This window comes from Rhipicephalus microplus, chromosome 3 (genome assembly GCF_043290135.1).
Source record: "Rhipicephalus microplus isolate Deutch F79 chromosome 3, USDA_Rmic, whole genome shotgun sequence".
Classification (NCBI taxonomy): Eukaryota; Metazoa; Arthropoda; class Arachnida; order Ixodida; family Ixodidae; genus Rhipicephalus; species Rhipicephalus microplus.
The window spans coordinates 174,445,951-174,463,141 of NC_134702.1; positions in this window are offsets into that span (position 1 = coordinate 174,445,951).

Genomic DNA, 17,191 nt, shown 5'->3' on the forward strand with positions numbered 1-17,191 from the left:
TATAGAAATGCTTGTTTGCACAAAGAAATAGAAAAATTATCATTAAATAAAGTCAGAGACTTCGCACATCTAAGATTTTGCTGGAACAAACAGTGGTGTGTATCTCGGCAGTTAGAAATTACAATCACCAGATTACGATACAGAATTCCGCATCTGAATCACTACCTACATAAAGCTGGACTAACAGCATCTCCGTTGTGTCTCTTTTGCAAGGAATAGGAATCAATAGATCATTTTTTTTATCCTGTCAACGATATGCTTATAAAAGGAAAAGATACCTGGTCGAACAAATTGAGAAGCTAGGTTTAAAAATAAACGTAGAACTAATTTTATCCTTCGGAAGGATTACATTAGGTTATAGCCACAGGGAGGCTTTCTCTGCTGTGTGCGAGTACATAATGGCAACAAAAAGGTTACCTTGTTAGTCTATTGTTAATATTTACGGCTACGAGACTACCTGAATGACTGACTTAGGACACTTGATGATCCTGCCGCCCGGTTCTTGGCCGATCCCCCTTTGTGGGCCAGTGCCAGCAAAGCTGAAGGATCATCATCATCATCATCATCATCATCATCATCATCATAAGCTCAGTGTTCAACTTACCAATTGAATTATTGGCTTTTTTTCTTAGTTTTCGAGAAACAACACTTAGAAAAATGTTTCGAATTGTTGTACGAGAACACCAATGATAGAATTTTCTTGAAATTGTGCCTAAAGTATTTTGCATAAGGTTTAATAACATTTCTAATGATTGGCATATTTATTCATAAATGGCAGCATAGCCATCAACAAAGGGAACAACTGTGTATGAAAATTACACCACCTCCCATTAAAAGAAAACATGTGTAGAGGCAAAGCAGCGGGCCCTAACGCTTACACTGGCAGCGACGTTGACGCTAGCGCTCAACGCGCCGTTGCGCAGAAGAGAAACGCGCGAGGTGCAAAGCACGCAGTAATGGTGGTGGTAGGTAGGTAGGTAATCAACTTTATAGATTCACGAAGGAATCATTTGAGGGGGGGGGGTGTGGTAGGGGAAGTGGAATCATGATGACGACGAGCCCTCGGGCCGCTCTAGGTGGCCGGACACTGCTGTGCTTCGGCGACCCTTCTGGCCCAGCTCACTGTCCGGAGCTGTAAACCCGGTTGCGAGCTGCGCAGAGCAGCCTCCCATCGCTCCTGGTGTTCTGACCCTTGCCACGGGGGCTTGGGTTTGTTTGGACAATTGAGAAATATGTGCTGGAAGTTGGCTCAGCTGCTAGGACATAAGTTGCAATGAGGCGAGGTTTTGCCATGTGTAAAAAGGGAGAGAAGAAAAGGACTCGTCACTGTGGCCGTTTGAAGTCTGCGCCACAAAGCCTGGTCACTTCTGGAAAGAGATTTATGGGGTTGGGGATACGTTAGGCGGGAATTTCGGTAAAATAGCATGATATCGTGATAGCTGAGGAGTCGATCCCTGGCACCTCGAAGCGAAGGCAGGTTGCTGTGAGCCCGGTTGGCGAGTGCTCGGGCTTGGGTGTGAGCGGCCGTGTTGCCTGGGTGTCCACAGTGCGCAGGGACCCAGAGGAGGGTGATGAGGCGATCAGGCGGAAGAGATGATTCAAGAATTTTAGAAGCCGGAGAATGAATTCGGAAAGTGGCGAAATTACGAATTGAAGTTTTTGAATCGAAAAAAATATACTCAGCGGAGGAGTGAACAATGGCTAAAGCAATTGCCACCTCCTCTGCTTTCAGGTATTCTGTCGAATTTGGAAGGGACGCACTAGTGACCAGTTTTTGAAATCCATCTACGATGGCTACCGCGAAAGCTCGATGTTCTACATATTCGGCCGCGTCTACATAGACTGCGGGAGAATTAGGAGGGAAGCGCTTCTGAAGGGACTTGGCCCGAGCTACCCTTCGCACCGGATTATGTTCTGGGTGAGTATTTTGGGGAGTGGCGGGATTAATAGGTTGCTGCCAACAGTGACGAGAACTGCATGCGTGGCCGTGGTGTGACCAGGAACGTTGATTCCAAGTCGGCGCAGGAGTACCTGTCCTGTTTCTGTGAGTGATAGTCTTTGATATTGGCTGAAAAGATGCGCCTCTACAAGCTCTCCCAGAGTGTTGTGCACACCAAGTTGAAGTAGTTTATCCGTGGCTGTTGATTTAGGGAGATGGAGCGCAGTTTTATAGGCATTACGATTGAGTCTGTTAAGTTGCTTGATCTCCGAAAGTGAGAGATAGAGGTAGGGGATTTAATAGGTAATTCTGCATAGGCAAAAGGCCTGTATGAGGCGGCGTGTGTCTGCTTCCCTCATGCCGCGATGACGATTGGATATGCGCTTAATGAGGGAAGCTGTATTTTGAACTGAGGAGCGGATTAACTTTATTGTGTCAGCGTTCGGGCCATTTTCGGAAATATTAAGGCCTAAAATATTCATTTTATTGACCCTGCGAATAGGGGTGTCATCCAGCATGACTTGAATGTGACATGTATCTTGCTGTTTAAAGTCAATTACTAGGAGTTCCGATTTAGCCGCCGAACAGGTGAGCCCAATATTGTTGGCGTGTTTAACAACAATGTCAGCGGCCAGCTGAAGCTTCGATTCGATTTTGCCATGGTTGCCAGCATTGACCCAGATGATGATGTCATCCGCGTACAATTAAGGAGTGATTGATGGAAGAAATTTTGGCAAGTTCCCGCGCTAGTGGTATGAGAGTAAAATTAAAAAGGAACGGGGACAAAACCGATCCCTGGGGCGTTGCTACCTAGCGTGAAGGGATCAGTTTTGAAAGTGCCCAACTGTAGGCAGACGGACCTATTGCTGAGAAAGGCAGATACATACCTGTGCGTGCGAGAGCCTACGTTTAGTTCACTAAGAGATTGTAAAATCGAGGAGTGAGAAACATTATCAAAAGCCTTAGTCAGGTCCTATGCAAGGATGGCTCTGGTGATGTGTGGAAAAGTAGGATTTAGCACGTCCTCCTTAAGCTGCAGCATGACATCCTGAGTGGAGAGTCCCGCTCGAAAGCCGTACATGGTGGAGGGAAACAGTTTTTCTTGTTCCATGTAGCAATTAAGACGATTGAGAATTACTTGCGCCATCAGTTTTCCTGTACATGAGGTAAGAGAGATCGGTCTTAAATTATTAAGGTTTAACGGCTTATTATATTTGGCTATGAAAATCACTTTGGCTGAGTTCCATTCCTGGGGCAGCATGCCCTGCTCCCATTGTTGATTCATGTAATCGTTAAGAGCTGCCACTGACTTCGAATCTAAATTTCGGAGTGTCTTGTTAGTAATTCCATCTAGTCCTGGAGCAGATGTGGTGCGAAGTTTGCTTAGGGCATCCCAAACTTCCGCCTCTGCAATTGGTGCATCCAAGTGCATTGGGAGCTCTATTGTAGGTAGGTAACGATCCTCGCCTTGGGCCAGGGAAATACGTAGTTTTGAGAGCAGTTTCAACGTCTTGCCCTTGTTTTTCTACTTCAAACAAGAGTTTCGTAATTCGCTTATTACTTCCACATCGCGAGGAGCATGGGTCTAACATATGGCGAAGCAGGGACCAAGAGTTATTCATATGTAGAGTACCGTCGAGTCGGTTACATATTTGGTTCCATTGCTGCGATGAAAGTTCGGCCGCGTGCTCAGTTACAAGCTGGAGTATTTGTGACATTTTGCGTTTCAGTTTGCGATTAAATTTTTGCTTGAGCCATCGTTTCTCCAAGCTCTGATAGGCCTCCCATAAGTGGAGTAGCCTGCTGCCTACTGGATCGTGGATATGTGCTGCTGGGGCTACTTTTTCACTAAGAGCTACATTCTGTTTAAGCTGAGACGCCCAGTCTTTGTAGTCTTGGATTTCTTTTTCCGGGTTTCGGTCTCGGATTTCGCGAAATTTGTCCCCGTCAACAATAGGTTTTAACTGAAACTGTGGACGAAAATTGGCATGGGCAGTGTAATAGTTAGGATGTAATGATCACTGCCGAAGTTGACCCCACTGTGTGTCCAGTTAGCTTGTCGCGCATTTTTAGTGAAAGTAAGGTCATGGGTGGTATCTCTGCTCACAATGTTGCCAATTCGTGTTGGTAGCATGCAGTCAGTGACTAGAGTGCACCTGTTTCGCTGAATGTATTGAAAAAGGCTGGTGCCCTTCCGAGTGTTTCTCCTGTAACCCCAATCTACGTGCGGCGCATTAAAGTCACCCGTTACAACTGCGGGAGCAGTGTGCTATTTGGATGGCCCTATCGATTGCTTCAAAAACAGCAGTGAGCCCATCTCTAGGATGAGAATGAATATTCAAAATAAAATATGTGCCTGGTCCTGTACGACGTGGGAGAAGTTCAAGGAGAAGGCAGTCACTGTAAAGATCGGAAAGATCATGCACTATAAACGAGATATTCCTCTGTATATATGTGGTAGCCCATGGGGAGCTAGGATGCGAATGTACAGCCTGATAGCCGAGAAATTTGCAAGCTTTTAAAGGCTCATGTACGGAGATGACATCAGGGGCCCGTGTATACCGCTGTATATAAAGTGAGAGGTTGTCTCTCTTGTTTCTTAATCCACGGCAATTCCATTGCCATATGCAGAGTGAAGAAGGTGAAGATGAGGCAAGGGTGCAGGAGGGGGTTACGGCTGCGAAGGCGCTGGAGAGGGTTGAGATTGTGGGAGAGATTCGAGCCGAGCAACTAACACGTCTAGAATACTCTCTATGTTATTGAAGCATTCAGCAATTTGCGTAAAGCCTAAATACCTTTTGTTTGAGTTCCCGGTGTTCTTTCCGTATTTTTGACTGGTGATTTTGAAATCATCCTCCAATGACTCGGGCAGCTCTGTCCCTTTTTTTTTGCTGGCTGTGGAGAGGAGTCTATAATATCGGTCCCTGACTCGGCTGCCATATCAGGCTCTATGATAGAGGGGGAGATGGATAGGGGCGGAGAAGACGCGCGTGGGGCAGCTGTAAGTGTACTTAAACGTTCCAGCACCAGAGCCAACTGTTGCTTTAACTCTTGATTCTCTCGCATTAGACGTTCGATAGTCTCCTGAGTTTTAGAATTTTCTTTTGCGTCAGAGAGCATACAACAGGAGCAGGAGGCTTGCTTTGCCCAGCTAACCTTTTCGGGTTTGGTGCTGAAGTTGCGGCTTTGTGATGCACTTCGTCCAGGGCTTTTGCTTTTGCTACCACGGTTTCGTCCAGGACTCCTGCTTCTGCTGCTATGATTTCGTCCAGGACTCTAGCTTCTGCTGCTACGATTGCTATCATCGATGTTTGAAAAAAAAACTCCATCTCGAGCTGGAACTTGGACTGCTCCTGCTGGTGCTCTTGTTGCGGCCTTTGTCGTGGCCGAGAGAGACGGCTGAAGCCACGCTGAAAACGTTGCTTGCATGCCCTGTCACCCGTCTTGTGAGAATCCCCACAGATGACGCACTGCGGAGTTCAGTGATAGTCCTCCGGGTGTTTCTGCCCGCAGCTTGAGCAAGTGAGGCGATTTGGCAAATGACATACATCTCGTCGGTGGCCGACTTGTCTGCAGTTTAGGCACGTTTCCACCTTCGGTCGAAAGTTGAAAACGGCGTAAAGGATGCCAAACATTTTGACTGACGGAGGAAGCTCCTCAGCCATGAAGTGAATGAGCACTGAGCGTGAGGTACGCCCCATGTCCCTTGCTTGGACTATTGGTAAAAGGGGATTCGCCCGATGTAACTCTTAGAGAAAGTCCTGAGGTGATTCACCCTTCCAAGCGCGGTATATTATCCCTGCCCGTGCCCCGTCCGGGGGAGCTATGTACGCATGAAATCCCAGTTTTTTACCACGAAACGTGAGTTCTCGTATTTTTGCATAGTTGGCAACTCGGTCGGCGCAAGAAGTTGACACTGTGAAAATATTCTTGGCCGGATTGGTGCACACAAGATCTTCGTCGGCAACCACAGAGTGCAATCCGCTGTTGGCGACTACAGCCGCTCGTAACTCTTCATTGTTGTATTGGGCCAGATCTACGCCCGCAGTCGGACGAAAGACAATCTTGAAGTCACCGACTGGCAACCATGGCAGTCGTTTTAAGCGAGGACGCGCCACAGCTGTGTCGTCGAGCTTTGAGGAAACGCTGGGTGGTGATTGCGTTTTGCGTGCTGGCGTTTCGGCAGCTGACGCCGCCTTTCTTGACTGCGTTGCTTCAGTTTTTTTTTTGACTGCTGTCGAGGTGAGCGTTGTGGGGCATTCAGGACTACACTCCATTCTTATGGGTTGAATTCTGTGGCAGGTAGATCCGTGCCACTTAACTTGTATGCGATTGCGTTGCCGAATGAACTTGTGCACGCGCGTCGAAGCGCGAGCCCGACGCCAGTGCCGGTGGCGTTAGGGCTGACGAGGCGGCATTCCCCCGCTCAGCAAGAGTTGAAGTTTGCAAAGCCCCTCAAAAACAAAGAGGTTTGAGGCACTCACCAGCAGCGTCGGCAACTTGCTGAAGTTCAAGAGAGACCACTGTTGGCACCAAAAAAGCACTTTTGGTGCAACAAAAACTTCGTAGAATACGGAGCCCATGCGAGGCACACCAGCCTTGCCTGGCCCCCTAGCGGAAACCCCCCGGTAGTGGTGGTGGTGGAAAACCTTTATTTATTGTCCGGCGATTCAGTGGCCCGGGCTCAGGTCTCCTACGTCGGGACGTCAAGGCCTTGCCTCTCCACCTCTTGACGAGCCTGCTGGACTGCCCAGAGTTGGTCAGCGAGCTGGGAGCTCCGCAGAGCGGCTGCTTACCTCGCCGAAAGAACATCGAGAATAATACGCTTTGCTTTTTTTAACATTTATTTAAAAACAGGAGGTATGCAGCGACCGCCTCATAAGAGGACGGCACGCACAACGAGTAGGTGGGGATCGCAGGTACGGGACCCCAGTGGCGTCGGCTGCTGCCTGGGCTCGTCGAACGAAGTCCTTTTGGGCCTGAAGGTTAGAACAGCCAAGCAGAGTGGCGTCCCACTCCTCTATGATATGTTAGGTATAAGGGGTACAGCAGGGTAGCTGGGGCAGGCCCACACCATGTGGTAGGTGTCCGAAGACCATGTGTTGGGTGTCCCTACAGTGTGAGCAGCTACCGGAAAAGGCGGGATCGAAATGTTTCGAGGGCTGCCGGGCACAGCATAGTGTTCGTGAAGAGTCGGAGTAAAAGCCGCTCCTCCGCGTTACTTAGGTCTTTGCATAGGCGTGGATAAAGGCTGTGATCTAATTCGTAATAGTCCACAATTGCGCGGAAAGAATACACCGGATAGAATTCAAGGTCGTCCTGATCGGGGGAGGTGAGTAAAAATGCCCGGTGACAGAGCGCGTTGGCGGCGTCGTCGGCTGCCTCATTCCCTTCGAGTCTCATGTGAGCAGGTGCCCAGTGTGTATGACGGGGTGCAGGGATTCCCTGATAGTCCAAACGTTTCAATAAGCAGTATAGGCCAGGTACGCGACGCAGCCGTTCATGACAGGCCCCTAAAAAGTCGGAGATGATGGTTTGCAACCTGAGGTGACAAGCGGCCAGTGCTATGGCGACTTCGTCCGCATATATTAGGTCGCTGGCTCGAAACGTGAGCCCGTTAACTGTTTGGTTCCCCTGTACGACAGCGGCCATGTACTAGCTTCCATGGAGGGTGTGGGACTGAGGAATCTACGTAAAACACGCCGGTTTTTGATCCATAATAGTGGGCCAGGGAATCCACCCGCACCAGGCACCGGCCCTTGTGGTCCTATTTTGTCATATTGTTCGAAAGAGGACGCACGCGGAGCGCGCATCTCCACTCGAATGGGAGTTGAGCGCAATATTCCGTGATGTGAATGTGTTGTATGTGTAGGCGGGCGAATAGTCAGCGCCCCGCTACTGTCTGTGATAGAGTTACCATATATGCTACCTAAAGGTAGCATATACGTACAGTAACTCAAGTCTGTGAAAGTCGAGTTTAGTGATTTGTGAGGAGAGGCTCTCGAAGCTCCCGAAACGTATTGACCATGCCCAGGCCTTGAAGGCGCTAATTAGAGGTGTTCACGGGGAGGTCTAGGACTCGCTTTACAATTTTGCGACGGATGACTTCAAGTACATCCTCGTCTTGCTTGCGCAGGTGAAGGTACGGGGTCGAATATCAGATTCTACTGGTTACAAATGCATGTGCCAGCCGCAAGGTATCTCTGCACCGTATCAACCCCCGTTTATTAGAGACCCGGCGGACCACGCGGCCCATCTGGTGACCCACTTTCCGGGGTTTGGCCAATGTGGTATCTGACCATTTGTTTTGATTTATAAAGAGCCCCAGTACTCGGGCTTCTTTTTGTTCAGAGATTAAACCTGTCTCCAGTGCGAGTTCAATTGTGGCTGTGAACTTGTGTGAGGAGCGTATGTGCTTGAATTCCGATTTGGATGCCCCGCCGCGGTGGTCTGGTGGCTAAGGTCTCGGCTACTGACCCGCAGGGCGCGGGTTCAAATCCCGGCTGCGGCGGCTGCATTTCCGATGGAGGCGGAAATGTTGTAGGCCCGTGTGCTCACATTTGGGTGCACGTTAAAGAACCCCAGGTGGTCGAAATTTCCGGAGCCCTCCACTACGGCGTCTCTCATAATCATATGGTGTTTTTTAGACGTTCAACCTCACATATGAATCATCAATCAAATGAATTCTGATTTGGATGGCGAGCACTGAAGGCCACACTAGCGGGCATAGCGGTCGACTATGCTCGCAGCTTGCTGCACGTTCGCCTCGACATTTTCGAGTGCACCCTGCGTGACCCACATGGTGATGTCATCACCATACGACGCATGTTGTATACCGGGATATCAGCCAGCTGAGCCGGCCGGTCTATCATGGCCAGATTGGATAATAAAGGGAAAGAACTGCACCTTGTGGTGTACCTCTAGTCCCTAAATGAAAGGGCCGTATTTCTTTTCTTGTATGCGAATATAGGAGGATTGTCTGTCGGTTAAAATCTGCCGAAAGAAGAGAAGTATTCGAATGCTCTCAAGCCCCAGCTGGTTTGTGAAAGGTGTGTTAAAATTACCTCATGGGTGACATTTTCAAACGCCCCCCCCCCCTTAAGTACAAGGCTAGCAGAACTTTGTCGGTGTGAGGTCATTCGACAGGGTCTAGGATATCCCGATAAAGTTGAAGCAGAATGTCTTGAGCGGACCTGTACGGATGAAACCTGTGCATCGAATATGCGAAAATATGCTGATTTTTCATGAAATCAGATGTCACAGAACGAGCGCTAAAAAACGGGCGCGCCGCCAAATTCTTGCGATAACGCGCCCAGAGAGACGCGGCGAGGTCAACGAAAAAAAAAGAAAAGAGAAAACAAGCATCCAAGGCTCCCCGGGCGCGCGACGCCTCTCCTCTCGGAAGTGTGGCTTCGCCGATGAACCTCCTCGCCCCACATCGGCGGCCGAGATAGCCCGCGAAAGTTCTAGAACGAAAGGGGCGTGGTCATACCGAGTTGAGTCATCGGCCGCGGAGGGCGTTCCAACCGTCTCGCCCTCTTCCCAGCCTTCGCTGCGTATCGCGCCGACGAAATGACGAGAACCGTCTGGAATGTCGCGCGCAAGGTATTTAACCGAGCAGCCGAGATGAGAGATCAGGAGGAGACGGAAGTGAGCGACAGAGCGCGTAGGGATTCCGCCGTGTAGTCGGCGAAGGTTTTGGTCCGTAGGGACGAAGCCGGAGATGAAGAGGATTTCCACCTGAGGGGTGAAGGCTCGAGCTACAGGCAAGAGCGTGTGTTTACCGCTATCGAGCGAAGACGCGTGGCAACAGCTGCGGGTGTGAAGCCGACGTGTTCCGGCGAAGAAGTTGAAGTTTGAAGAGTGGCCAATTGAAGACGCGAGGTTTCCTGGAAGAGAAACTTCGAGGGCTGCGGAACGACAACAACGCTGGACTTTGAGTGAGTGATTCTCGGAAGAGTATCATCTAGACTTTGGTTCCAAGAACTTTGGACTGAATAGGTTTTCTATCTCTTTGGTCTAAGTATCTTGGTTGTTCAATGCATGCGACTGCATTGTAGTGCGTATTGTTGTCCGTGTCCGTTGTTTCAAGTGTGGCTGATTGTATTGTGTAGTACGTTGATTGATTGGTTTGATTGGTGACATATTGTACGCAACTATTGTGGAGTGTGCATTTTTGTGTATTGTTTTTGATCTGCCATTATTGAGAATATAATTTGTTTGTTTATCAACTCTCGGCTCTGACTTGTTCTTTGGGCCACAGCCGGCGTCCGCTGACGCGCCAAAAAGGACCACTTCTAAATTGTCCACGCTTTCGTGGTGCGGTTCGGGGGGCAGATACTTCGGCCCTTGGAATTAGCCCGGCGATCGCCTCCCTAATTAACGGGACCCGTGAGAATTAATCTGGCGTCCGCGACACAGGACCTTTTGGTGCACAGTGCGTCCAAAGTAGTGAGAAAGAACCTCGAGTTGTTGATAGTGCTATCGGAACAATTTTGTGTGTTGCTCTGTGTTTTCGTTAACGAGTGCAGGGGAGTGTTCCGATAGACCGATTTAGGCAGATACTTTTACACACGGCAAGGTTTTATTTGCGAGACACAATGGATCTCGAAAAGTTAGTAGCTCTTGGAGAGAAGATGGGTCTTTCTGGCGCCGAACTACGGAAGTGGGTAAGCCAGAAGGAGAAAGAGGCGGTGGAGAGAGATAGGTCGGCAGCTGAAAGGGCCAAGGAAGAAAAAGCAGCTGAGTTGGAGAGAGAGAGGTTGGCAGCTGAGAGAGCCAAGGAAGAAAAAGCGGCTGAGTTGGAACGAGAGAGGTTGGCAGCTGAAAGGGCCAAGGAAGAAAAAGCAGCTGAGTTGGAGCGAGAGAGGTTGGCAGCTGAGAGAGCGAAAGAAGAAAGAGAGCAGCAATTTAAATTGGAGCTGGAGAGAGAGAAGTTGGCAGCCGAAAGGGCGAAAGAAGAAAGAGAAGCGGAGATAGCTGAAAGGGAACGGCAGCGGCAGCACGAAATTGAACTCGAGCGGCTCCGTTTGCAACAGCGAAGTGAAACTCCCGTCCAACCTAGAGTTGAAAGCAGCGAACGGGAGGATAATGGCTTCCGCTTGAACCCAAGCAAGTTGCTCGTGGCGTTTGATGAAAGGAAGGACGACCTTGACGCGTACCTTCACCGATTTGAGACGATTGCGAAGAGCCAGAATTGGCCGGAACATCAATGGGCAACTGCTTTGAGTACTTGCTTGAGTGGTGAAGCGCTCAGTGTGTACGGTAGGCTGACGCCGACCGATGCAGCCAACTATGCAAAGGCGAAAGCTGCTTTGCTGAAGCGATTTAGATTTACCGTGGAAGGATTCCGGGACAGATTTCGGACAGGAAATCCAGCTGATGGTGAGACGGCTACGCAGTATGCCGCCCGACTTTGCCATTATTTCGACAGGTGGATTGAACTTTCAGGAACAGCGCAGGAGTACGATGAACTTAGAGAGCTCCTAATTAGAGAACAATTTCTTACTAGTTGCCACCCAAGCCTGTCGCTGTACTTGAAAGAGAGGAAGGCTGAGTCACTTGAAGGAATGCTTGAATTGGCTGATCAATTCTTGGAAGCGCAAGGTGGAACTAATTTGGCCAAGGACAAGAAGGATTGTCCCGATGATTCGAAGAAATTGGCTCCCGAAGAAAAGAAGCGTGCACCAGACAGCATTCCGCGATGTTTTCTGTGCAACCGAGTGGGTCATCGCGCGAAAAACTGTCGAACGATCTTTACGAGCCCTACGGCAGTAAAATGTTTTAAGTGTGGTCAGACTGGGCACAAAGCAGATGCATGTCGAAACGGAGCGAGTCAAACTCACCAGGTATCCTGTGTGCAAGCGGCACCGAAATCTGATAATAATGCCGTCACCGATGGATTCGTAGAGTTGAAGAATGGGGAAAAAATTCCTATTGTGGGTGCTGTAATGTCAAAACAGCCAACCGGTGTTACAAAGGGAATGCCAACGCTGCCTGGAAATTTTGCAGGCAAGAAGATTACGGTTCTAAGAGACACCGGTAGCTCCACGGTTATCTTGCGGAGAAATTTGGTACAGGAAGGTGAGTTAACAGGCAAAATGAAACCGGTTTGCCTAATTGACCATACAGTTCGAATGCTTCCCGAAGCAGAAATCGAGGTTGAAACCCCGTACTTCAGCGGGAAGGTTACTGCTTTATGCATGACGACCCCCCTGTACCACCTTGTCATCGGAAACATCGACGGGGCGCGAGGACCGAATGATCCGGAATGTTTGGGAGAAGACCCTAAGATAGAGCCCTCGCCAACCCAGCGACCACGAGATACAGTGGAGGAACATCCCGTGACGGATCTCACTAGAGCCCAAGGTGAAGCCGCGGCGCAAGAGACAGCGAATGAGAAGATGATCGAGTTGAAGGAGTTCACGTGCTGGGCAGCTGGACGTACGTCGGCACGACCCCAACCGACCGACAGTGTAAAGGTGGCGGAGTCGGCCAGCCAGGTCCAATGCCGTGACATGAACAAGCGGGTGACAGGATCGGTTGAGCGTTATCACCCGTTAACAGTGTCAGAAGTGATAACGATGGCTGAGACGCCGCCTCAGACCACGTCGTTGGAAAATGCTCGCCGAAAAAGAACGAGGAAACACAAGAAGAGATCGAGCGAGCACCGCAAAAAGGGGCGCAAGCGCCGCTCGGAATGCATAGGATAAGTGCTGAAGTCGAATCAGAACGTGTTTGGCAGTGCTGAGTGCCAGATGTTGTGTTAATGTTGTGTTATCTTGTGTCACAAGTGTCGAAGTGTCTGTGCTGTGGTGTGATGTATAGTGTTGTATAATTGTTGTAATGAGAGAACTTTGTACGTTTGTATTGTTTGGAATGAGTGATGAAGTGTTGTAGTCGTGTACCTGTGGCTATATTTCATGTGTTGCGGAATTGAACTACAATGTAAGATTGTATTGAGCGATCTATTGCGAATGTGAAGTGTCATGAGCGACGGTTTATGTTACAGTCTTTCAGAGTGCGTGGTGACTGTTCGCGCTCGTTTGTGTGGTTTTGAATATTATGAGATAATATTCTTAAAGTGGGGGGCAGTGTCACAGAACGAGCGCTAAAAAACGGGCGCGCCGCCAAATTCTTGCGATAACGCGCCCAGAGAGACGCGGCGAGGTCAACGAAAAAAAAAAGAAAAGAGAAAACAAGCATCCAAGGCTCCCCGGGCGCGCGACGCCTCTCCTCTCGGAAGCGTGGCTTCGCCGATGAACCTCCTCGCCCCACATCGGCGGCCGAGATAGCGCGCGAAAGTTCTAGAACGAAAGGGGCGTGGTCATACCGAGTTGAGTCATCGGCCGCGGAGGGCGTTCCAACCGTCTCGCCCTCTTCCCAGCCTTCGCTGCGTATCGCGCCGACGAAATGACGAGAACCGTCTGGAATGTCGCGCGCAAGGTATTTAACCGAGCAACCGAGATGAGAGATCAGGAGGAGACGGAAGTGAGCGACAGAGCGCGTAGGGATTCCGCCGTGTAGTCGGCGAAGGTTTTGGTCCGTAGGGACGAAGCCGGAGATGAAGAGGACTTCCACCTGAGGGGTGAAGGCTCGAGCTACAGGCAAGAGCGTGTGTTTACCGCTATCGAGCGAAGACGCGTGGCAACAGCTGCGGGTGTGAAGCCGACGTGTTCCGGCGAAGAAGTTGAAGTTTGAAGAGTGGCCAATTGAAGACGCGAGGTTTCCTGGAAGAGAAACTTCGAGGGCTGCGGAACGACAACAACGCTGGACTTTGAGTGAGTGATTCTCGGAAGAGTATCATCTAGACTTTGGTTCCAAGAACTTTGGACTGAATAGGTTTTCTATCTCTTTAGTCTAAGTGTCTTGGTTGTTCAATGCATGCGACTGCATTGTAGTGCGTATTGTTGTCCGTGTCCGTTGTTTCAAGTGTGGCTGATTGTGTTGTGTAGTACGTTGATTGATTGGTTTGATTGGTGACATATTGTACGCAACTATTGTGGAGTGTGCATTTTTGTGTATTGTTTTCGATCTGCCATTATTGAGAATATAATTTGTTTGTTTATCAGCTCTCGGCTCTGACTTGTTCTTTGGGCCACAGCCGGCGTCCGCTGGCGCGCCAAAAAGGACCACTTCTAAATTGTCCACGCTTTCGTGGTGCGGTTCGGGGGGCCGATATTTCGGCCCTTGGAATTAGCGCGGCGATCACCTGCCTAATTAACGGGACCGGTGTGGCATCAGACAAAAGATCACGCACCGTCGTCTCCATCAGTTTGCCCGTTCTTGATGTGAGAGAAATGGGGTGAAGGTTGTCGGTGTTCAGGGCCTTTCTAGGTTTCGGTATATATGTGACTAGGGCAGTCTTGCACTGTATGAGGAGCGGCACTTCCCCTGACCAAGTTGAGTTGAAATAATCTAATAGTAATACTTAAACCAGGTCTGGAAGATTAGCTAGCATTTTCACAGTAATTTTGTCCTGACCCGGAGTTGTGCCACGTTTCATTTTCGACAAGGCTTTTGGAAGTTCTAAAAGCTCCGATGGGCGATCCAGTTCCACATTCCATGCACCCACGTAGGAGTACGCCAATCCACGCGGGTCCCGTAAGGAACACAGATATTGGTCCCTTAATTTGTGTGCCAGCTAGGTTGGATTACCTTGATAGCTAGGAATTGCCTTTTGTAAGTGTTTCTGAGTTTCGGCGCGGGTCTGTGCTGGGTATATATGAACGCGTGAAATAGCCTCCAAATATTTTTTCCGCACATCTGGCGCGCTGCCGTGTTGCATCGCAGTAATGCACCGGTGTTTCCTACTCAAACATGTGAATCCCTGCTAATGGGCAATGAGAGACAGAAGACTCCGATTGGACGCAGGGACCTACCGTCCGCATTTTGTTAACCCGTGCACGGCGAACATTTTTTTGCTGAACAACGCACAGGAGAAATCTCTCACTGGCTCTACATTGGACGATAGTTATAGCGCGAGAACAAAACGACGACACAGAGACAAGAAGGACAAGAAGGACACGAAAGACATCGTCATGCCGTACCAACTAGCCCAAGCTGCCACACTTCTAAGTCTACATTGGAGGTGAGGGTGGCCGATCAACTTTTGTGCTGCGCGTGCAGCCGGTTTTTTTCATGAAGAAAGTCGTCAACAGACGCCGCCTGCGTCGGATAGATAGATATGTGGGGTTTAACGTCCCAAAACCACCATATGATTATAAGAGACGCCGTAGCCGCATGCGTCGGCTTTGCGAGCCTATAGAGGGAAAGGCGTAGGAAAGGAGGGACAGTGGGCGCGCGTGCGCAATAGGGATGCAGGCGCCGCAAGAAGAGAGAGAGTGGGAGTGAGCGTAGACCAGCAAACGCTGCCTGCTTCCCTAGAATTTCCTAAAATTAACTGGAGGGTCACTGGCGCTTTGATCGTTCAGCGACCATGGGTATTATGGGTATCACATGGATTTGCCTATACTCGGCGACAACTTCTTTTGGCACTGAAGGGAAAGCTACGGAGGCGGAGCTTCTGCACATGTAGCACTGCGCGATGTAGTCCGTTCTGGCGCACGTCTCGCAACGCTATGGAAACTCACTGGGGCGAACAATCAGCGTTTTATGTAGACGCAGACGCCGCTTAGTGTTTCAAGTGCACGTAAAAAGGTGGGACTTTCTCACACGTTCAAAAACGCTTAGTTACGGCGAATAAATTAAAATTAATACGAATACGACTATCTTAATCGTGCGAGCTGCGTCCTGCCTCAAATAGCTCCACGTAGAAAAATAAAGAGAAAACTTCTATATTTCATGGTGAAAATACGGGCGCTGTTGTGGAATTACAAAAATTGGCAGCATATCCACGGAGTGAATGATGGAGAGTGGCGCGAAGCATTCGTCCGTCCATTCGTTCTTGCTTCCGTCCGTACATGCGACCGTCTGTGTGACCGTCCATGCGTCTATCCGCCCGTCCATGCATGCGTCTGTTCGTGCATCCGTCCCTGCGTCCGTTCATGCGTCCATCCATGCATCTGTCTGTGTGTCCGTTCGTCCATCTATTCAACACTCCAAGTACCACCATCTCGCATCTTTTCATCATATATTCCCCATATAGAAGCACCGCCATCCAGCGGACATTCCAAGGACTAAACGAGAGGTGGCACATGCACACTTTCTTACGGCTTGCGCTTCGGGTCTACTTCCCACCTTTAACAACCTCGAGTTCATGGTATACACTAGTTCATTGTATTCATGGCACTGCGGCTCAACGCTCACTAAACCTTTCTAAAACCTAGGAGGTTACGCCCAGCGAGTATAACGTAGCAACCCTTTCTTGTCCGATAGCGCTCAGTGTACATGCCAATGGATGCTAATGGGGATTGCAGCGTGCACGTTAACTAAAAGCCGAATGCTCCTGTCTCTCATTCCCCAATAGCAGCCATTGGCATGTACATTGAGCACTATTCTTTTTTTATTGTTCAACAACGCACGGAAGAAATGTCTTACCGGCACCACCTTGAAGTTTGAAATGTTAAAGTTGTTACACACTACTACCACGGCTACGAGGGACGAACGGGTGCCGCTATTAGGAGATACGCCCCTAAAAACTGGTGGTAGGATGCCCACGATTTGGCACTGTAGCCTTCGCTCCAATGACCAAAAAAGATGTCGCCAAGAATAGTCTTCGTGCATCCGGGTGGCGAATCGCACTTGTGGTTTCATTATTGCCGTGGTTTGGTTTTGTTTCGAAGCAAAGAACAAACCGTTTTTCAGTTCGTGACCCTATTTGAAGAGATAAGCCTAAAAGATTAAGATGATGAAGCGTAACTGCCGAACATGTGCCGATCGTTGTTTCGTAACAGAGCAGCTTCAAGCCACGGGAAGTCAGAACGGACGTAAAGTACGAAGACAAGGCAAGTTCGTGTCATACCCATAATTTCCACGTTGCAGCTCCCATAGACATAGAGTTTCCTAAAGTATTGGAGGGGACTCTGGCGCTGCGATCGTTCAGCGACCATGGGAATGATGGATAGTACACACATTTCCCTAGTCTTCGTACATGCGGGCGGCGAATCGTACTTGCGGCTTCGTTTGTTGCTGATTGCGGTTTCGTTTTAAAGAAAGAACGAACCCTTTTGAACTTCGTGACCTGATTTGAAAAGGTAAGTTTTAAAAAGATAGGGTGCTGAAGCACAACCGCTGAGCATTTGCCGTTTTTTTGTTTCGTGAGAAAACAGCTCTAAGCCATACGAACACACA